Source organism: Nematolebias whitei, chromosome 6 (assembly GCF_014905685.2).
Source record: "Nematolebias whitei isolate Nwh7 chromosome 6, NemWhi1, whole genome shotgun sequence".
NCBI classification, from domain to species: Eukaryota; Metazoa; Chordata; class Actinopteri; order Cyprinodontiformes; family Rivulidae; genus Nematolebias; species Nematolebias whitei.
The window spans coordinates 35,475,276-35,497,687 of NC_056503.1; the positions used below are offsets into that span (position 1 = coordinate 35,475,276).

The 22,412-nt window shown below is 40.3% G+C and overlaps 1 protein-coding gene and 1 long non-coding RNA gene across 2 annotated transcripts in view; one reads left to right on the forward strand and one right to left on the reverse strand.

Annotated features, from left to right (window-relative positions):
* vps26b (VPS26, retromer complex component B) overlaps nucleotides 1–22,412 on the reverse strand; it is a 440,542-nt gene that overhangs the window by 84,013 nt on the left and 334,117 nt on the right. The window lies entirely within an intron of this gene.
* On the forward strand, nucleotides 16,646–18,201 carry LOC119410694. Its single transcript, XR_005186864.1, has 3 exons — nucleotides 16,646–16,708; nucleotides 17,591–17,978; nucleotides 18,059–18,201. It is a non-coding gene; the product is annotated as an uncharacterized LOC119410694 (long non-coding RNA).

Below are 22,412 nucleotides of genomic sequence, written 5' to 3' on the forward strand. Positions count from 1 at the left end.
ATAAAAAAATTTTAAAAAATCTGGAAATCGGTGTGATTTAAAAAAAAAAAAAAAAAGTAATTTGTGTGTTACTGCTGCAAATGAGTATTTGAGCACCTGCCAATCAGCAACAATTCTGATCCTCGAAGACATGTTAGTCCACCTCTAAAAACTCCACCTCCACTCCTCTTATCATTCTAAAATAGAAGCACCTGTTTGAGGTCCTTAGCTGCATAAAGACACCTGTCCTCCCCACACAACCAGTAAGACTCAACTACTAACATGGCTAAGACCAAAGAGCTGTCCAAAGACACCAGAGACAAAATTGTAGACCTCCACAAGGCTGGAAAGGGCTACGGGGCAATTACCAAGCAGCTTGGTGAAAAAAGATGGTATATGGTATGGTATAAAGTTTATTCATTTTTAAAAAGTACAAAACAATTCCATAACAATATATAAAAAAAAAGATAGAAAAGATTTAAAATGAAAGGCACCAGAAAGAAGAAAAAAATCTTATATCTGCCCCTTTTTTGCAGGAAGAGGGCCACCTGCATCATGAAGGACCCCACTCACCCAGCACACACACTTTTTGACCCACTCCCCTCAGGAAGGAGGTTAAGGAGCATTAAGTGTAGAACCACTAGACTGAGGAACAGCTTCTACCCTGAGGCTGTTAGACTCATGAATCTCTAACTAGAATAATCACTGTGAAAAACCATATGTTGCTGCTGATCTGTTTCATGTTGCTGCTGATCTGTTTTAATGTTGATGTATTCATGCGTGCACATCTGCTCACAGACTCATGTTCATGTTTGTGCTGATGTTCAATGTTTTTATGTTATGAGTGCTTAGTGTATATTTAGTTGATGTTTTTCTTAGTTCATATCTTAGATGTTATTACTGTTTTTTCTTATACATTTTATTGTTGGATGTAACTGGGACCTTGTGTACATAATTTCGCTCCACCACATGTACCACATGAGGTGCGAATGACAATAAAGAAACTCTGACTCTGACTCTGACTTTTTTTCAAACAATTATTTCAATCATAATAATTTTCAAGTAACAGAAGAAATGAATAACACTTTCTAATTTTTCTAATTCTAATACAAAACACACTAAAAAAAAGATCAACTGTTTGAGCAATTGTTAGAAAATGGAAGAAGCTAAACATGACTGTCAATCTCCCTCGGACTGGGGCTCCATGCAAGATCTCACCTTGTGGCGTATCAATGATCCTAAGAAAGGTGAGGAATCAGCCCAGAACTACACGGGAGGAGCTGGTCAATGACCTGAAGAGAGCTGGCACCACTGTTTCCATGGTTACTGTGGGTCATACACTAAGACGTATAGTTTAAAATCATGCATGGCCTGGAAGGTTCCCCTGCTTAAATCAGCACACGTCCAGGCCCGTCTTTTAAGTTTGCCCATGACCATTTGGATGATCCAGAGGAGTCATGGGAGAAAGTTCTGTGATCAGATGAGACCAAAATAAAACTTTTTGGTCTTAATTCCACTTGCCGCGTTTGGAGGACGAAGAATGAGGAGTACCATCCCATAAACACCATCCCTACTATGAAGCATGGGGGTGGAAGCATCATGCTTTGGGTGCGTTTTTCTGCACATGGGACAGGACGACTGCACTATATTAAGGAGAGGATGACCGGGGCCATGTAATGTGAAATTTTGGGGAACAACCTCCTTCCCTCGGTTAGAACATTGAAGATGGGTCGTGGCTGGGTCTTCCAACATGACAATGACCCGAAGCACGCAGCCAGGAGAACCAAGGAGTGGCTTCGTAAGAAGCATATCAAGGTTCTGGAGTGGCCTAGCCAGTCTCCAGACCTAAACCCTCTTTGGAGGGAGCTCAAACACAGTGTTTCTCAGCAACAGCCCAGAAACCTGGCTGATCCAGAGAAGATCTGTGGAGGAATGGACCAAAATCTCTGCTGCAGTGTGAGCACACCTGGTGACAAACTACAGGAAACATTTGACCTCTGTAACTGCAAACAAAGGCTACTGTACCAAATATTAACATTGATTTTCACAGGTGTTCAAATACTTATTTACAGCAGTAACACACAAATAAATTCTTTAAAAAAATCATGCATTGTGGTTTCCGAAATTTTTTTTAGATTGTCTCTCACAGTGGACATGCATCCAAGATGAAAATTTCAGACCCCTCCATGATTTCTAAGTGGGAGAACTTGCAAAGTCCTCACTGTACACCTGAGAAGAGTCCAGAAATCCTCTTTGCTCCATGCCCAAACCACCTCAACTAGTTCCTTTTTCATACGAGGTTTGAGCTCTTTGTCTTTTGGTTCAGGTCTCCACTTACACAAATCTGAAAAAGTCACTTTTCTTCATAAAGCACATTTCAAACAGCAGCTGTTACCAAAGTGCTTAACAATAAGATGAAGGCAGTAAAAAAAAAAGATGTAAGTAAAAGCATCAAATAAAAATGAGAAACAATGAAATGGATCAAATGACACTGTGTTAAATGTCAGTGGATACAGGTGTGTTTTTAAAACGCATTTAAAAACGGTAAGTGAAGTGGTCTAATGTTTAGGGGCAGATCGTTCCAGAGTTTAAGGTCCGTGATTGAAAAAGCCTGATCTGAGCTTCAGCCTGGTTCTTGGTGCAGCTGGTCAGATGATCTCGACGCCTGAGAAGGAACGTGGTTGAAGCGGGTCAGAGAGGTAAGAGGTGCAAAGCCATTTATGCACTTAAAGATCAAGAGAATTTTAAAATGAATTCTGACATGTATGGAGCCAGGGAAGGGAAGGGAGGACGGAACTGGTGAAAAATGCTGCGGAGGTTTGATCATATTTCACCAGTTTTGTCCACCATTCATTGGCTCCCTGTACACATCGGAATTTAATATTTTATCTTAAATTTACTGTGTTTAGTTTACAGTCATGGGCAGCACGGTGGCACAACTGGTAGAGCTGCTGCCTCTCAGCGATCAGGTCCCTGGTTCAAATCCCGGTCCAGGGGCCTTTCTGGGTGGAGTTTGCATGTTCTCTCCGTGCATGCGTGGGTTTTCTCCGGGTGCTCCGGTTTCCTCCCACAGACCAAAAACATGCATGTTAGGCTGATTGGTAACTCTAAATTGTCCCTAGGTGTGAATGACAGAGTGAATGGTTGTTTGTCTCGTTTGTCTCTATGTGTCCCTGTGATGGACTTGCGACCCGTCCAGGGTGTACCCCGCCCCTTGCACAGTGATTGCTTGACGTGGGCACCAGCGACCCCCGTGACCCTATTTTCTTGACCCGTTTTGACTAAGTGAGTCACAATGAGGAATTTTCACCAATACCAGTTCTGTCCTCCCTTCACTGGCTCCCAGTACGTGTCAAATTGATTTTAAAAATTGTCCTGTTGACATTTATGGCCTTGCATCCTTGTACCTCTCTGACCTACCGTAATTGCCGAGCTATAGAACGCACCTGACTGTAAACCATCCATCCATTATCTTTTACCCGTTTCTTCCATTTTGGGTTAGTAGGGCTGGTTTTTGTTTTGAGTTGGGTCTTGGGTTTAAAGAAATATAGTTTTGTAATCTTGAGACATTAGGATAAAGTGTTTATACTAGAGATGTTTCGATCGGCCAATACGATCAATGCCTTTCAGTACCGATTACCTTTCCAGCCTGCAGATGTCTGGAGGCAGGTAGGTCTCTCTATCGATACTGTATTCAGTTGTCCTTTTGACTGAATTGCTGCATTGTGCATACAAGGTTTTTTATTTTTTTATTTTTTATATGTATTGTCTTGGAAAAAGTAAATAAAAAGATGTTTTGTCCAATTTAGTCCAATTTAATTTGATTTTTATGGTTCCTATTTTCCAGATCACAAGTAGCACTTGATTAAATACAATTTTTTTTTACAGCCAATCCATGTGATCGGTATTGGTGATCGATATGTGATCGATATTGGTGATGGGCAGAAGAAACAAACCTGATCGGAGCGTCCATAGTTCATAAAGCTTTGTAAAAGATTCTTGCACCATCGCCTGCTGTGACCTTTTCACTCTCACTGCCATGACATTTTCAAACTATAAACCATGAAAATTACTTTTTTGGGTATAAAAGAGAAATGTTACGATCTGGTAGTTTATCTGAGTTTCAGATTTTATATCAACATTTGGAAGGTCTCAAAGAAAAACTCAACCATGCATTTATTTTGGTATGTGCTCCTGACAGATTAAAAATTATTCAAATATTTTAACTTTGTCGGAAATGTTTAAATGCTCTCAGCAACATTAGTGCTCTCTAGTGTTGTGCTCTCTAGTGTTCCGGGGGGGGGGGGGGGGGGAGTCAATCCTATTAAAATCACTTATAAATTCAGTCCGTAATTTGTAATAAGAGATGCCATTTCTTGCATTTTGGTGTATTTAACTGGTTGTTAAACATCTGTAAACATTTAATATTAAATACAGTTCTCTCTTGTAAATGAGTCCTGGAGGCTCAATGAGACGACCTGTATAAATAAAGGTTGAATTGAAATGACTATTTTAGAGAGCAACAACAAGAAGCCAGTGTGTGAATAGAGCAGCTCTGATTCTGTCAAGCGTCCTAACCCTACACACACTTCACTGTCCGACCCGAACTCTTCTCAGCTGAATTCAGTCTTGCGTGTGGTTGCGTCTCCTGCTCCAATCTCGATCACCACTGCCTTCAGGTGCTTTAATTCTCAGTTGTCCAGCTAAGGACAACCCATTCATCCATCCATTTATTTTAGATAATAAACTGGACGGTCTTTTCAACATTTTGATAACTGTTATTTCAAAAAAATTAGTTATGTTGATTTGAAACTTGATGTGAATACGCATCAAACATTTCACTCGTGTTTTGAGTGTTTTTTACTGTAAGTTTTTTTTTTATTTATTATGTCTGAAATGTATGCAGGAGTTCGAAAACAGCAGTTGTGCAAGCTCTATAGCTGTCTGGAGACGCTCCTGTGCGAAAAACATGCACTGTCTGCAGGGCGCACAACTGAAGGTGGACGAAGACGCTCATGCTGCGGGACATGTGGTCCACGTCTCTGCTGGGCAGGAGTGTGTGCGCGAGTGCGTGTGTGTAGTGTGGCTGGAACATCCACTCCACAGACTGGGCAACGTCTCCTCTCGTATTTTTAATAAATAAGCAAAATAAAAATGCACACTGACTTTGGACTTTTAGTGGGGGGGGATTTGAGTTGCTGGAACGCGCCCAGTCAAATTGAGAGAGTTCCTGGATCTTGTTCCGGCAGGATCTGGCTCAAATTAAGCCCTGCCTCAGACCCTCAGCCATCCCACCCACTATTTACGTTCCAGCATTGATCAGTTTACAAATTAAGTCCTGAGTAAAGGTAAAAATGAAGCACAGACTGGCATTGTGCACAAATACTTAAAAATTAATTAATTAAAACCACCATCCACCTTCACTGACTCAATTTAGCCATTTTTGGTCCTGGGGCTTCCTGTAGTCTTTACAAACTGCTGAACTGAAGACAAAAAAAAAAAAAGTGTACAAAATCATTTTGTTGTACTACGAGAGAAAAAGTAATGCAATAAACATACACATTTTAAACATTTTTGACGTCATTAAAACCTGGGGGCGGGGCTCTAGCCCATGGGCCCACGTCCTCTTTAATCCGGCCCTGAAAGGCAGGGCTGACTCAAGTGTTGGACCCATGAAAGTGTTTTGAAAGTCACAGAATCACACTAGTTTCACAGTGGGTGCGTTTATTCCTCCACAAGCGTGGAGCAGATGGTAAAACGGCGCCATGTTGGGAGCATTTAATTGCTGTTTGACCTCAGGCTCTCCACCCTTTTGTCAAACACGACGACCGCTACCGCCCCCTGCTGGACGCCACCGGTCACTACCTCGAATCCATTAAAAAAATGTGCATTTTATCGAAATAAACGAAACCTTCCGCTCCAAACATCTACTTTAAACCCTGTGAGACAGCAGAGTTAAAAGGTGATGAAACACAAAATGTCTGCAGTTTATATGTGTTTTCTCCGGTTGTAATGTGGACAGATCCTCCCCGTTCCTCCCTCCGCCTCCTGCTGCAGGAGGATTCAGGCATCCAGCCGCAGACCTGCTCACCAGGAGGAGGTAACGCACTCAGCTCCGCATTTTTTTTACTTTCACCAACACATGATGGGAAGGAGTAAAAGTATTAAAGGAGTTAGTGTCTGAAAGCTGTGAAGGAGTAAGGTACTGTAAACTAGTTTTCTTCCAGTTCTGAGAAATGGCTTCAGATAGGTTTGATTTGAGTGCTGCTGCCTAATTATTTATATTTCTGCTTAATTTTGGTATAATAACCAGAAAAATGTCATAATTTTAAAAAGATCAGCTAAATTCGAGCTAGATCAGACACCAGGATGATAAAGTCAAAGTGGCTGTGACTAACCTGTTGAGTCAACATGCCTCCTCCTTAAATAAACTTACTGAACAAAAGGCAGCACTTTTATTTAAGTATTTATTCAGAACTAAAGGGACCAGGCAGCAGTTTTTCTTGATTCTGTAAGATGAAGTTAGAAAGAAAAATAGCTCAAATTTTTATTATAATCTTTGTTTTTTTTTAATACTTATGAAGACCCCAAAAAAAATAAATGTTAATTTGCAGGCTTGTGTCAGATAATACCATTTATATTGCTCTGGGAAGTTTTGCTGAATCGCCAATTTTCTGAAATGTAGCTTTTGTATAATCTAAAAAATTCATACACATTTTTATTACTATTTTAAAGATCGTACAGAAGAAATGTTGAGGCTACTATTCCATCATGGTAATTTAGGACTTGCCTGATAAAATGCCAACGTTTTGTTGTACAAAAAAGTGTGAAGAGAACAAGATGAAAGGAAACTAAAACTGCTGCAAATGGCTCATTATGGTCACCATGGTAACCACACACCTGTGCCTGCCACCTCCACAGCACTCTAAATGAGAGGCAGACTGAAGCTGACTGAAAAATAAAACTCAAACAGTCACTGTGCAAAAACTACAAGTCCGGTTGAAACAGTTCCAAAACCGTAAGCGGAAAGTGATGAGTTGTTACATGCATCTTTTTTTAATTTATATTTCTGTTTAATAATGGAGATAAGATACTCGCCACTTTCAGTTTTAGAAGAGAAAATGAAGTCTATGGAAGCCTGAGTGTGAAATCTTTGCATTTTGAGAAGATTTAAGAGAAAACTAAAAGACTTATAGCAAAAACGATGGAAATGCAAACATTTTGATGTTTAATTTGAATGCTTACCAAAAAGAGTTGTGGGAATAATAAGCTCAAAAGTTAGAGCATGATGTCATCGACTCATTTGGACAACAAGGTAAAACCTCCCAAAATTACAAAGTAGTGACTGTATAAAACCATAAAAGATATCAAAGTACAAGTTCAGACGTATAAAGTCCAACTTTCTGTAATCCGTTTAAACTTTGAATGCTGATTTTACTGGAACATTTACCTGAACAATAGAGCTCCAAAGAGGGTTTGGTTTTGTCACTCGTTTTGTTAAAACACCAGTTAAAGTCTAGGCCTGTCACGATAACAAATTTTGCTGGGCTATTAATTGTCTCAGAAATTATTGCGATAAACGATAATATTGTGTGAAATTTGACTATATTTATTAATTATTGTCAAATTTAAAAAAGTTTTAATTTGTTTTGTGTGGAGTACTTTTTTCGATCACTGGATGGCAATATAAGACTGTTTGAACCGAAGGATGGATAGTGAGGGAGCAAGCAGCGGTCTCTTTAAGAAAAATGAAAGGGAGGCCCCTTGACGTGACATGGGCTGTCTCTCTTTGGTTCACAAAATGGCGGACGCTCTGTGCGGTTTGAGCATTTTAGCGTAGCATTTGTTACACAAAGCTTTTAATAAAAATAATCAGTAAACAAGTTCTCAGCTTCTTTTTGCAGAGAAAAACAACTTTTTACACAAAGGCACGGGTTTCAACCGTGAATTTTGGAGCTTTGACAAGACGGAGGTTTTTTCCCCGAGGTCAGCCTGTTAGCTTAGCTCGTAGCTTAGCTGCTCAGCTTAGCTGTTTTTAACGATCCAAAGATGTGGTTTTAATCAGTTAAAACAGATTTTAAAGAGAAAGGGAGGAGTCAGTGAAGAGCACCGGAGTTGAGCTTTTTGTCATCCAGTGTCTTCAGTAGAAAGAGAGAGGCGAAGAAACGATAAAGCCGATAAATGAAAGAGGTTGATAATTTTCATTTATCATGCGAGTAATTGATTTATTGTTTATCGCGACAGGCCTAATAAAAGCAATGGCAAAGTTTCTTCCAGATTTTGAAAATTTCATCCACATTTTTTTTTTTTATCTTTCAACTGCAAAGCTTGAAAAGGGACAGACATAAATAGAAAGTGTCTTTAGAGACACAAGTCAAAGACTTCTCAGAAACCTTTCCATTCTTTCAGTTGCAAGAGTTCGGCTGTGACATGAGCGTAACTGTAAGAACACGTCGACTCATGAGATTTGGTTGAACAGAGGCAGCGGGGCATTTCTTCACCCGGAGGAGAGAAGCATGATCGACCTGAGCCACCTGACGGAGGAGGAGCAGGAGGTGATTCTGATGGTGCTGAAGAGGGACGCCGATCTGAAGAGGGCCGAGGAGGAGAGGGTCAGGTATCGCACGTTCCATGATGTTTTGGTAATCTGAACGAGTTTAGGCTAATGTCACATTTTTCCCTCCAACACTTTTTCAACACACAAGAGCTCCTCCGGTGCTGAGAACTGAAGCATGGGGGGGGGGGGGGGGAGTTATGTAACGGACCACGCTGGGTCAGGCTCAGGAGCAGAAACCTTCAGAGACGAGGGCCACACTGCAGCTAAAACCAGCCTCTCAGTCAAACGAGCTCCTTTTAGCTTCAGATCCTAAATGATAAATGTTCTCGCACCTTTACGAAGAAACTTGTTCACCAGTCCAAATTAAACAAGTCATGAAGCAAACGGATATAAAAATAGAAAGGCTGATGTAAACAAAGATCTTCTCATTGGGACTTTAACAGAATTAGCCGTCCAGTCTTTATTTTTATCAGCGGGAGGCTGAATGCTCGCTGTGTCCACCTCGGTCTCGTGTAAAAGGATTACAGCGTGTAATGAAGTGCTACTCCTTTGTCACATGACAAATGAAACGATAAGCTGGAATGTTTTTCTTTCTTTTCTTCTTTTTTTTTTTTTAAGATGTTGGAATTTGTTTTGATGTCTCTGGTTTAATTGGAGCTTGACTGAGATGTTTCTCTGAATTCCCTCCTTAACTCTGATCATGTGAAGCTGGTTTATGAAGTGGAAGCTGCTTCCAGTAACATCCATAACATGACATATGTGTGTTGATCAGATGAATCCATTGTAGGTGTATGTTTCGTTATATCCTCGGCATCACGAGATATTTAGCTAACGGACAAACAAATAAACGCGTACACACGTCAGCTTTTATGGAGGCACATTGTAAGAATGGTGAAAAGATATAAAAATGCATAAAACCTGCATGACCTTAAAAGTTCTAATAATGAACAATTTTTAAAGAAATTTCAGAGTAGCACATTGTCAACATATTTTCGTCTTGTTTTTTTTAGGCAAGACAGAAATAAACATGCTTGACCGCACGGTTTCACATGAATAAAAAAGACAAGACAGGAGAATACAATAAAAAGCTGGATAAAATATCTTTTCTTTATCTGCTTACTTTTAAAAGCCACACACGATGACAGGAGAAGATTTTTTTTAAAACCCAGTTTACTTGCAAGGGCAGACAGGCTTACACAGATGTTGACACAGATGTTTAATTGAAGCTCCAGTCGTGAAGATCTGCAATGGGCAGTGTACAGGAAGTGTTTTTTTATAGATGCTTATCAGCACGATGGCCTCGACCTCTCAGACTCGGAGGCGTCAGGTGCCTGCAGGCTCCTCTCTGAGAGAGAACTAACTCTGACCTCACACACACGGTTCAACATTAACATTAGCAGTGATAAACATCCATCATCTTTACCCGCGTCTTCCTTTTTGGTTCGCGGGGGTCACCGGTGCCCATGTCCAGCTATCACTGTGCAAGAGGCGGGGGACATCCTGGACAGGTCTCCAGTCCAACACAGGGACACACAGAGACAAACAAACATTCACTCTCTCACTCACATCTAGAGACAATTTAGAGTTACCAATCAGTCTAACATGCATGTTTTTGATCTGTGGGAGGAAACCGGAGTATTCGGAGAAAACCCACGCAGCACAGAGAGAACATGCAAACTCCACCCAGAAAGTTCCCAGGCTGGGATTTGAACCGGAGCAACCTGCTCGCTGAGAGGCAGCAGGTCTACCAACTGCACCACCGTGCTGCCTTACCTAAATTCCCCTGACAAAATATATGATCAACATTAAAATAAATAAATACCCTATCTTTCAAACTATCAGGCGCACTTTAAATCTTTAATTTTCTCAAAAATCAACAGTGAGCTTTATGATCAGGTGCACCGTATGCATTAATTCTGGTTGTGCTTACTGACCTCGAACCGATTTGATGTGGTACACAGTGCTCAAAAATCTGTTAAAATGTTTTAGTTTTGCTTAATGCGCCTTATAATCCGTAAAATATGTAATTCAAATGTACTTAGGGAAGTAATGGCAGGTGTGGTAATTAGTAAACATAAACCAGGTGCGCTGATAAGAAAAAAACATTAAATTAACAGACAGAAATAAAAATGTATGCAAACCCATTTATGATTTAACTGCCTTGCTGTCCGGTTGTATGTTATAACATTCATAACAATAAGCAGTGTAACAAAATAAAATAAAGCAGCTGAAATCATATCTTAACAAAAAAAATGTTGACGTCATTTACTCAGCAGCTCAACTTTATTGGAATTTATTTTTAGTCGGCAGTGTTTTAACTTGTTTTTCAACAAACCAGATTCCAAAAAAGTTGGGACACTAAACAAATTGTGAATAAAAACTGAATGCAATGATGTGGAGATGGCAAATGTCAATATTTTATTCGTAATATAACAGATGACAGATCAAAAGTTTAATCTGAGTAAAAGTAACATTTTAAAGGAAAAATATGTTGCTTCAAAACTTCACAGTGTTAACAAATCCCCAAAAAGTTGGGACAAGTAGCAATAAGTGGCTGGAAAAGGAAATTGAGCATATAACGAACAGCTGGAAGACCAGTTAACACTAATTAGGTCAATTGACAACATGATTGGGTATAAAAAGAGCTTCTCAGAGTGTCAGTGTCTCTCAGAAGCCAAGATGGTAAGAGGATCACCAATTCCACCATTGTTGTGCAGAAAGAGTGCAGCAATTCCAGAATGGTGTTACCCAGCGTAAAATAGCAAAGACTTTTAAGTTATCATCATCAACCGTGCATAACATCATCAAAAGATTCAGAGAATCTGGAACAATCGCTGTGCGTAAGGGTCAAGGCCGTAAAACTCTACTGGATGCTCGTGATCTCCGGGCCCTTAAACGTCACTGCACCTCAAACAGGAACGCCACTGTCAAGGAAATAACAGAATGGGCTCAGGAATACTTCCAGAAAGCATTGTCAGTGAACACAATCCACCGTGCCATCCGCCGTTGCCAGCTGAAACTCTACAGTGCAAAGAGTAAGCCATTTCTAAGCAAGCTCCACAAGCTCAGATGTTTGCACTGGGCCAGGGTTCATTTAAAATGGAGTTTGCCAAAATGGAAGACTGTTCTGTGGTCAGATGAGTCACGATTTGAAGTTCTTTATGGAGCACTGGGACGCCATATCATCCGGACCAGAGAGGACAAGGATAGCCCAAGTTGTTATCAACGCTCTGTTCAGAAGCCTGCATCACTGATGGTATGGGGTTGCATGAGCGCTTGTGGCATGGGCAGCTTGCATGTCTGGAAAGGCACCATTAATGCAGAGAACTATGTTCAGGTTCTAGAACAACATATGCTCCCATCTAGACGTCATCTCTTTCAGGGAAGATCCTACATTTTTCAACACGATAATGCCAGACCACATTCTGCAGCAATCACAACATCATGGCTACGTAGGAGAAGGATCTGGGTACTGAAATGGCCAGCCTGCAGTCCAGATCTTTCACCTATAGAGAACATTTGGCGTATCATAAAGAGGAAGGTGCGACAAAGAAGGCCCAAGACGATTGAACAATTAGAGGCCTGTATTAGACATGAATGGGAGAGCATTCCTATTTCTAAACTTGAGAAACTGGTCTCCTCTGTCCCCAGACGTCTGTTGAGTGTTGTAAGAAGAAGGGGGGATGCCGCACGTCCCAACTTTTTTGAGATTTGTTGACACCATGAAATTTGGAAACAACAGATTTTTCCCTTAATATGATACATTCTCTCAGTTTAAACTTTTGATCTGTGATTTGTGTTCTATTCTGAATAAAATATTGACATTTGCCATCTCCACATCATTGCATTAAGTTTTTATTCACAATTTGTTTAGTGTCGCAACTTTTTTGGCATCCGGTTTGTACTCTTAGCCTTGGTCGCAGTTCACATTTGTATAATAATGCTTCACCAAACTAAATTAAAATATCAAATTCTCCATTTGGTGCAACAGCTTTTGATCTTGTAGCTCTGTAGTATTTTAGACTACATGCCACTCTTGGCTGTGTTTAAAAGAAATTTAACATTCTAGAAAAGTGCCTCGACTTGAGTGGTTGTGCTAATTTTGGGGTTTTTGTTCTCTAGAAAACTGGAGAAAATCCTGCCCAGCAGCTCTCAGCCGGACGTCAAGCTGAAGTACCTGACAGGAGAATGGTTTTACGAGGCCAAGTCTCGCAGACACAATGATAAGATCCACGGCTCGGAAATCATTCTGGCGGCCATGAAACAAGGAAAGGCAGCCAGTTTAGGTGTGTCGACAGAGGGTTGGTTTTAATTAACGTATTTTTAATCTTGGAAAACAAAATCTTTTTGGGTCATTTAGCATTAACTAGCTGTATAGTTAACCCTGCTCGATCGTGGTTTTCTTTCCCTTTCAGATGGGTCTCCAAGAATCAACAGATCCAAGAAACCCAGCAGTCGAGGCTCAGACGTCGGAGGTCCGCCAAAACCTCCCAGATGTTTTGAGACGTCGGAGCCACAGGATACAAAGTACGTCATCAGTGTTAGTCTTTGTTCTTGTTTTCACATCGTTCTTTAGCTGGAGTTGTTATTTCGCAGGACATGCTGTGATGGGCGTACATTATTGTGCAAAAGTATTGAGGCATCCCTCCTTTCGTTATATTTGGTTTCTAAGAACCCAAACATTCCTGACATTAGTGGAACAACCAGTTTGCCGGTGACAACCAAAACTAGCTGTTCACATTCAAAAGGAGGACCATCAGCTTAATGAGTGCTCTGATGGCCGCTTGCTAATCACAGGAGGCTGAGTGATACTTGCAATAACAGCATTTTAAGAAGGCAAGAATTGGACACGGAGGCCTCCACCCCTGTTTAATGATGGACAGGTTCTCTTCACAAAGATGGCCTCCTTCACTCCTCTTCAAACCATCATTCCTCTCTATCCAGGATGTGAACATCTTCATCCCTGAAAGAGTGACCGCTGGCCTGGAGATGAGTGTAGACCGCAGATTCCTGGCCTGATGATGTTGATCTTCTGTGCTGGTCCATCCTTTTGGCCAGTGGATGTTTAGTTTCCCCGATCACAGCCCTCATGACACTGAACAGCATGCATAACATTACTCTGTTTGTGCCGGGGGACTGGATCTTGGGGATGGACTTTGTTTCTCTGAAACTCCCTCAACATATGGAATGACCACTGGTCTGGGTTCCTCCTTTTCACCTGATGGCTGACTGGAGTCCTGTTTGGGTTTCTTCTCTGCTTTCAGGAAGGCCCAGTTAGGATATCCACATTGCTCTAGAGCCTGTCTTGTGTGGGATTTCTCTTCTGCCTGGCTCCTGAGTTAGTGGGGACGCTGTCTGCTCTGTGGTACAGAGTCCTGATGACTCCTAACTTGTGCTCCAATGGATGATTGGAGTCAAACCACAAATACTGGTCTGTGTGGGTTTGCGATACACATCAGCTATACACTTGTATAGCTGGTATTCTGCTAGCTAGTAATTTTGTTTTGAGGTTACTAATAATTACTAGTTAGTATCTTCAATCAATCAACCTTTATTTATACAGGTAAATCCCATTGAGCCTCGAGGACTCATTTACAAGAGAGACCTGATTTCAACAAAGAAAGATGACAACAATGGACAACAGCAACAACAATAAACAGTTATAAAAACTCATACTACAGTTTTTTTTTTTTTTTTTTAAACAAATAGGATGGCTAAAAGGAAAAAGGTAACAAAACAAAAAAACAGCTAGATTCCAAGACAAATGTAGAAAACTAAAAACAGGAACATGTCTGCATTGGACCCTGCCAGGAGTTATCTTATTAGGAGTTATCAGGATCAGTTATCAGGAGTTAGGAGTTATCTTATTAGCTAGAAACTTGAAAGCTAGTTACTGTGCTACGTTACCTAGTAACTTGTTAGCTAGTGGCATTGTTGTGCATTAGGAGGTAATTTTTAGACTGGACACTTCTTTTTTTGTCCTTCACTCGTTGACTCTTTTCATTTTTAAGCGCAGAGTGAACATTTTGTCGTCATGATCAAGAAATAATGAGTAAAAAGTCCAAAGAACACATCTGTGAGACTTTCAGAAAGCCTGGAAAATTACTGCTAAAGACTATTATCGTATGGGGCGGCTGTGGCTGAGTGGTTAGAGCAGTCGTCCTCCAATGCAAGAGTTGGGGGTTCGATTCCACCAGCAGTCACATGCCGAAGTGTCCCTGGGCAAGACACTGAACCCCTCATTTCCTCTGATGTGTGTCCCATTGGTGTATGAATGTGATAAAGTACTGATTATTCTTTGTACAGATCTAGTAAAGTGCTGTATGAATGGGTGAATGAGGCGCAGATTGTATAGTGAAGTGCTTTGAGTATCTTGATAAGATAGAAAGGTGTACAGTCCATTTACCATTTACCATATTATAAAGGTTACAGTAAAGCCAGTATCCTAGGAAGCAAAATATAACAAATATAGTGGTGGTTTTAATTTTTGGCACAAATTTATATGTTTCCAAAGCTCTAAGCAATCCTTTGAAGAGTTACCTATGTTCAGTTGAGAGATGTAGACTCAGTAATACATCATTTTAAAGGTATTCTGTCAGACTGTCTGTATAAATGTGTGTCTTTGGTGTGCTGAGTGTCTTGTGACTCTTCTTGAGCAAATATGCTCAGGTGGTGCGACTAGAAGCACTCGGTTTTATGACCCAACAGCTACTGCACCACACACACAACACATAAAATATATTAAAGCTTAGTTAAATAATGGATTCTTTCAAAACTAAACTTGCACCTGTGACCTAGTTACCTCAGAGATAGTTGTTTAAATAAAACCAATAATACACTGAACAAAATGTAAACTTTTGTTTTTGCTCCCATTTTTCATGAGCTGAACTCAGAGATCTAAGACTTTTTCTATAAACGCAATCAGTCTTTTTCTATCAAATGTTCACAAATTAGTATAAATCTATGTTAATGAGCACTTCTCCTTTGCCGAGATAATCCATCCACCTCACAGGTGTGGCACATCAAGATGCTGATTAGACAACATGATTGTTGCACAGGTGTGCCTTAGGCTGACCACAACAAAAGGCCACTCTAAAACGTGCAGTTTTATCACACAGGACAACGCCACAGATGTCGCATGTTTTGAAGGAGCGTGCAGTTGGCATGCTGACTGCAGGAATGTCCATGTTCAGAGAATATGGTAACATATATCAGTAACATACATCAAAATAACATACAAGAAAAAAAGGAACACATTGCTAAAGAAGTTATTTGTTGTTTATTTAATGTTTCATCCCAGTAAAAAAAGCAGATGCCGTTTGGATGCAATTGACATTTTTATTTATTTATTTATTTATTTGTTTATTTATTTATTTATTCAGCTTGGATGCAATTGACATAAATACTGTAAATATAAAATTAGCAAATTTTGTTAAATAATTAAACTTATGATAAACGGATGAGATCAAGTAATCATAAGACTAGATGTAGCACCAACATAACTGGTTTGTTCCACTTTGGAGTAAACTGTTTACGGGAAGAATCAGTTTTGTGTTGTGCGTTTCCTTGACTGATGAAGCCTTCTGGATGGAAGGTTAAACATTTCAGAAAAAAAAAAAAAAAAAACTGTCCAGATGACCTGACTGAAAATTGTTGGATTGTATACCTGGATTATTGAGCATGGACCTTTTTGGGTAAGACTAGATGTAGTTGACAAATACGTGAACTTTGCTGAGAAAATGTGTCACAGAATATTTAGTCAAATTTGAGGCATTTTATGTTTTTTTTTTTCTTGTAATTTTCTATATGAAAACCATTTTTATACATATACAGTGAATATATAAATTAATACAATATTTTGTGCTTCTTTCAAATATGCTTTTCCAAGTAAACATTTAACATTTGTATTTTGTCTTGCAGGGATGCAGAAAAAGAAAATCGATATTCACGAGTTCGTTCTCCGAGAATGGTAGGTAAATGTGTTTTAAAAGGTTTTTATTTTATTTTATTTTCTGTCAGACTGCAGCTGTTGTAAATTCTTCTTATTTTTCTTCTTTTCTTTTTCCAAGCCGAGGCACAACCCCTTTAACAATGCTTCCCCTACTACCGTTGACCCTCCTGAAAATATTCTGGACTTTTCAATCCAGCAGGACCAGGACTTAAAGAAAAAAGGTTAGAACTGAGATTTGGACCAGAAACATGCTGACAAAATAAATCAGAATGAACACAGGCCGCAGTGCAAAGTGGTGACATACTGTAAGATTTGCATAAAACCGAGTCCATAAAGACATCTAGCAACGTCAGTAACTAAAATAATATATCAAGGTCAAGGTGTCTTTGTCATTCACACCACATGTGGTACATGTGGTGGAATGAAACTATGTACACATGGTCCCAGTTACATCCAACAAAAATACAAATTGTAAAGAAAAACAGTAATAAGATCTAAGATATGAACTAAGAAATACACTAAATTAAGAATATACTAAGCACTAATAGTACAGAACAATGTGCGAAACAGCAGCACGAACATGAGTCTGTGTGAGCAGATGAGGACGAATGAACACAGCAACATGAAATAAATCAGCGGCATGAGATCAGCATCATAGAGCTTCAAATATACTTTGAAATCAAAGTTTTCTAACAGCTATGCCAAAAAAAGTATTCATTTTAATTCTACTTCTTTATGTTTTCTTTGAGATTGACCATTTTTTATCCGGCTGCTGTAGTTCTGGGAAATCCCTTTGTATAATATTTGGCTTTATTGTGAAGTTTGGGGACTCCCCTGTTAAATATAGGTGTTGATTTCACAATAACGTTATTCTAGACAAATAAAAATTGAGTTTTCAAACTGGTCCTGTCGTAAACAAAATTCGCTTGTTGCTGGGTCAGGTGATAATTTGCCAAATTGCATGAAACTAGTAATTTTCAATATTTTCAGATGGAAAATTTGAAAAAAAAAAAATTCTCATTGTGTCTTTTTGCCAGCGTGAGTAACATTTAGAAAGCTTTCCATGAGGTGTTGCGGTGCTTTAACTCTGTTTTTCCATTTAGAGTCCGTTTCTTTGCTGAAAAATCCCCCAGTAGGTGACTCCAGCCAGACCTCGGGGGGCTCCACATCAGAGGGCTCCTCTGTAGGTTTCAGGCCGGTACCGAAGAAGAGGACGCTCCTCTTGAGCCGCAGTCAGTTAGAAAACAACAACCAGCTGGGGTTGGACATCCAGGTGAGACCTGCAGAGATTGTTCCTGCTCCAAGACGACACCACCAGCAGCAATCCATCCCATCCGGCCTTAAGAGCAAAGATGAAACGTCCCAGGAAGGTGTTTTAAATCCGTCTGTTCAACCATCCAAAACACGAGAGGAAATTTCTCTGCAGCCACTCTGTGATGGATCTCAAGTCTCTTCTAATTCAAGTCTGGAGAGAGAAAGAACAAGAGACAGGTCTGGGCCTACTTTTATCTAAAATAGTTAATCAAACTATCTTCTCTCTCCAGTGAAACTCTAATTCTTTCTTCCTGCAGACCAGCGGCGTACACCAGGACGGATGTGAACGCCAGGAGAGAAACAGCAAAGTGGAAGAACGATCGAGAAGATCTGAACCCAAGAGAGCGAGCAGCCTCGAACGTTGTCTGTGTTCCGGAGAGGTTCGGGAGACGGGAGAATCTGAATTTGATCCAAAGTGATGCTGGTAAGTTCGCTAGCACGAGACAACTTTAGGTTTTTTTTTGCAGACTTTTATTATCCTTCCTGTTATGATCTTTTAAATTTCTTTATTTTTTCCCATTACTCACGTGCTTTTCCCCTCGAGACCTTAACGTTTGACCTAAAACTTTAAAAAAAACACCACCTTTCCCACCACTGTCAAGCTGCTTTTTGTTTGATTGCTGCATAATAAATGTACGTGTTCATTTGCTGCAAGTCAAAGTATTATTTTCTCACAAGCTACTGCAAATATTCCAGGTTTAAAATTCTACTATTTAAAAATGCTCACATTTAAAACAGCAGCTGTTACAAAAATGCTTAAAAATTACATCAATTAAGGTAAATTCGTGGAAAAAAATAAGAACAACGATAGTACTGAAAAAAAAAATTAAAAGCATTAAAGAAAAAAAACATAAAAACAGAACAAAAATACTAAATCAACTCACACTGTGTGAACTGCCAGAGAAAACAGATGTGTTTTAGCAGATTTAAAAATGGGAAGAGAAATTGCCTGTCTAATGTTGGGGGTGCAGATTGTTCCAAAGTTTGGGGCCCATGACTGAAAAAGTCCGATTACCTCTGAGCTTCAATCTTGTTTTTGGAACAGCCAAAAGCAGATGATCAGATGATCTCATGGCCCGAGAAGGAACATATGGTTTCAGTAGTTCAGAGAGATAAGGAGGTGCAAGACCATTTATGCACTTAAAGGTTAGCAGGAACATTTTTTAAATCAATTCTGGTACGCACAGGGAGCCAGTGAAGGGAGGACAAAACTGGTATAATACGCTCACACCTACGAGTTCCTGTTAAGAGCCGAGCTGCAGCATTTTGGATGAGATGGAGACGTGAAATGGAGACCTGACTGACCCCAACATCGAGTGTGTTGCAGTAGTCCAGTTTGGTAGTAATAAAGGCATGGACTAGTTTTTCAAGGTCAGATTTGGACAACACTGGCTTAAGCTTTAGCTACCTGTCTTAACTGGAAAAAGATTTTCTGCAGAACAGAGTTGATTTGTTTATTAAACCTAAAGTCAGAGTCTAAGACCATTCCAAGATTTGTAACAGACTGCTTAAGATATGGCTAAAGGGTGTCCAGGTTTACAGGATCAGAGACGGCGGTTGAACTAGGGCTAAACATAATGACGTCAGTCTTCTGATCATTAAAACTTGACAAATGTGAAGCCATCCATGCCTTACTGTCGTCCAGACATTTTAACAGAGGGTGAATGGAGCAGGAACTAGTTCGTTTTAAGGGTAGATAAATCTGACAATCAGCATAACAATGAAATGAAGACCATGTTTCCTCAGGATAGACCCCAGAGGGAGCAGGTGGAGTGAAAACAGAAGGGTTCCAAGTATTGAGCTCTGTGGGACCCTGCAGGAAAGAGGCACTGAAGCAGATATATTATCACCAACCTTAACACAGAAATACCTTGAATCTGCAACAGAATTTCTTCGAGGGAAAAAAAATTGTTGACATTTTCACTTTTATTTTATTTTATTTTTCATTTTTATTAGCTTTCTGAATGTTATAATGACAAGTGTCTCTTCAAAAGTATGTGGAACAAAATGTAAAAGGGACTTTGTAACAAGTTATTTAATTAATGTATTTATTAATAAAATATTAGTCATATTTTTAATGTTACTCTTTTGTTTATCTAGACTTTACTGCATACCAAACTTTAGCACAATAGACTAACCTGTTTTAAATAAAGGTTGAAAAATGAGTAAAACCGACAGTCATTTTTTGTGCTTGTTACAAACGATTGTGTGGCGGCTATCTTTAACTGGGTTTACACAATCACAAGCATGAAGAAAAACATTATTTCCCACGGTTTTGCTTTTTATTAATGGCAAAAAAGAGGACAAAACAAGAGGTGCAGAATTTGTAGTTTATACTGTCAGCAAAAAATTAAGTCAAAAGTAAAAAACAACAACAACAACAACAAAGCCTTCAGTAAAATATTGAATTTTAAGTTTACATTTTATGGATTTTTCTTTTGTGGTTTGTGCTTGTAAAATACGTAGAAACAGATATTAACATTCTTACAGAAACTCTTTCCCGTGAAAACTGAACAGTTGTTTTACAATATAAAATTAATTGCTGGTCGGTAAGTTGGTATCCTGACTTTTTAATAAAACATTCAGGCAAACACCCGTCGGAGACAGTTGCCGCTCTCAGAGCATAAAATTTTTGTCTCACGTCTTCTTTTTCAGATCCAGATCCTCCAGTTTCTTATGATCTCAACTTTATTGATAAATCTACTCAGCAAAATCAGAAATCTAATCAGACAAAAGCTTTTAAATTATCCACTCAAAGCCCAAGTCCCACTGGTGAAGATGAGGACTCCATCGCAAAAGTGCTGGACTGGTTCAACCGCAGCACAGACAGCAACGACTGGCTGGACGCAGAGGATGATCCGAACGCCTCAGAGCTCTCCGACAGACACAACGCTGCCAGTAAATCCAGAGGGGAAAATGTGTTTGATGGAGGCGAACGAAAGGTGGAAGTGACCGAAACAAAAAGAAGACCCAGGAAAGGAAGCGAGGAGCTGACTGAAACACAAGGCGATGTTAGGGTGGACACAAGAGTAAGAAAACCTTTACAGGATGTGAGAGAGAACGCTGATGAAAACCAACCAATGAAAATGTCTCATCTGAAGTCATTCTGGGAGAAAACCAACACGGGACCAAAGGTACTCTTCAGTAAACAGGTGACCACTGGTGACACAGGAGTAGACTCGGATGCCCTGTCTGACCTTGAGAGGTACAGCAGGAATAAATACAGCTCAGAACTAAGTGATGAAAGAGAGCAACAGCTGGTCATCGACCAACTAAATCATCACCAGCAGGAAGAAACTCTGGCGATTAATTCAACTCAAAGAAAGAACAATGACTCAGCTCATTTAAAGCTGCTCCCCAGCACTGAAATACCCAACAGAAGAGTCGACAGTTTATATGTAACCAGACCCGGCTCATCGGAAAGATCCATTATCGAGTCTGAGAGCATCATCGAGTCTGAGAGCATCATCGAGTCTGAGAGCATCTCTGCGGTCAAACCAAACCTGCCTTCAGAGTTGAAACAATCGTTAAGCCAAGATCTGTCATCCATTATCCGTCCTGTGCCTCAACGGGATACTGAACCCCAAACAAGGGTCAGTCTAGACTCTGAGAGGCTCATTTTGTCTGGAAACAACTCTTTTGTGGACTATGATCAAGGTGGTAGTGAAGAGAAAGTCGCCACCGAAGCACAAATTCACAGAGGTTCAAGCGAAGACGTTAAAAAGGAGGACAATGAGGATAAAGACAAGCATTCAGGCTCGTCTCCTACAAGAAGGGACGGTGCATCGACTAAAGAGAAGACAAATAATCCTCACCTGAATCGGCAGGCATCACGGCACCAAGGAAGCAGAGCGGAGAGAATCAAGCAACTCAAATCCTTCTGGGAACAGGAGCGCAACAAGCCCATGTTTTATACAGGAAAACCCAAAGCTCTCGGAGATGGGAAAGTCACTCGTGGAGCAAGTCAGGCCAGACTGAATAAAAGATTTACAAAATCTGAATTCGACCTGACCTCAGTCGGAAATGAGTCGGGCAGCGACGAGGAAGGTAGCAATAAAAATGCTAATTTCACGGTTATCCCATTGAGTCAGAGGCTGGATAAGATGTCTCCGACTCTCAGCGCCAGTCGGGCCCAGTTCAACACTCTGCGGGAGTTCTGGGACGAGGCCACGTCCAACTCCAACTCCAAGGGACTGTTGACCCCTGACAAACTGAAAAGTCCCAAAAGAAATAAGCCCCTGCGAGCCCAGCTCTCGGCTGATGAGTTAAAAAGCTCTGAATCTGAGGTTTGTCCCTTCAGTGACGCTGTGGAGAAAACAAAAGGAGTCGTCACAAAGTCATACCCATCTCCTCAGAGTAGATCAAAGTCCCCATGTGACAGAGCGATGGGGCCTGGGTCAAAAGTACAGACCGACAGCAAAAACATTCTGATCAGTTATACGTCCACTGAGCAGAAACAGTCCAAAAGGAGCTCAAAAGAGTCCAGTCAAGAAGACAAGTCCTCGAAACCGCAGAATGGCAAAGAGATCCGATCCCCAAAGAGCAGAAAAGACCGCTTTAGCTTCTCCAGCAGCCATGGAAATTCTCTACGCCGTGCCACAAGTATGTTTG